Here is a 1,100-nt window from a genome sequence, read left to right as displayed (position 1 = left end):
TATGTTCAAACTATCGTTGAAAAGAAAATATTTCTGTTTTATATCATATTGGCCATTCGGTGATCTATTGGATCATATGTTTGCCAAGGTAATTTTCCCATTATTGCGGTATTCCCTATTTTTGCGGTATAAGAATTAAACCCTCATTATTAATCGAAAACTCTATTTTTTATGGATATTATTGATGATAATGGAAGCTTATAGTATTCCCAAACTGTACCAGATAAATTATTTAAAAATTAAACGATTTTAATCGTAAAAAGGAAAGTTTTAAATGATGCATAAGGAAAAATCTATATTTTTAACTAGTCTGTCCATCTAAGGACGTGTTTTCTTAAGCATGAATTTTTAAGTTTAGAACCAAAACAATTATGTGCAGTGGGTATATCAGTTCTATATGGATGTAGTTACATGCTAGATATAGAATTTTGAATAAAAGTTTTATATTTTTGAGAAAAATCAGATACCGCAATAATAGGACAATGAAAATAGCTTTTTGCCTATAATTGCGGTATCTGTAAATCTGTATGTGAAATGTGATAGTTCAATAGTCTTTTTGAATGTAATGGCTGGAGACATTAATTTTATAATTAGGATACTATTATTATGTCATAAAATTTGTGTCATTCATACATTTATTAAGTCAAACAAAAGATTTATGTTTATGTTTACCCTGTAGTTGCTCTTATTTACAAATATATTGCAAATAATCACAATGTTTTACCAAAAAAAAACCACGTAAACTAATTTAAAATGCCAACGATACGTTGAAAAACTAAGGTACAAGATGATCGCAAGGAAGCCATCCTTTAAAATAGCATCGGATTGGTGAAAGCTAGAGGAAAATATATTTAAAAGCATTAAAACTGTAGGTTATACTTAAGTCAACAAATTCATTTCTTATATAGCGACTAGTGGTCTCCGATGGAAGAACCTTGTCTGTTTACATTAACATTGTCCAGTTACGACGGAAGAAAAGATGAAACCGGCAAAAAATCATTCGATTCTGTTGATTTGTTTTCGAATGATGATTTTTTATAGATGTGTCCAAAGTCACACAAACTGACAATACCGTGCAATGTCATTAGCATGGAGGGAAC

This window comes from Aedes aegypti, unplaced genomic scaffold (assembly GCF_002204515.2).
Source record: "Aedes aegypti strain LVP_AGWG unplaced genomic scaffold, AaegL5.0 Primary Assembly AGWG_AaegL5_hic_scaff_1778_PBJ_arrow, whole genome shotgun sequence".
In the NCBI taxonomy this organism is placed as follows: Eukaryota; Metazoa; Arthropoda; class Insecta; order Diptera; family Culicidae; genus Aedes; species Aedes aegypti.
This window is presented reverse-complemented; position numbering follows the sequence as displayed.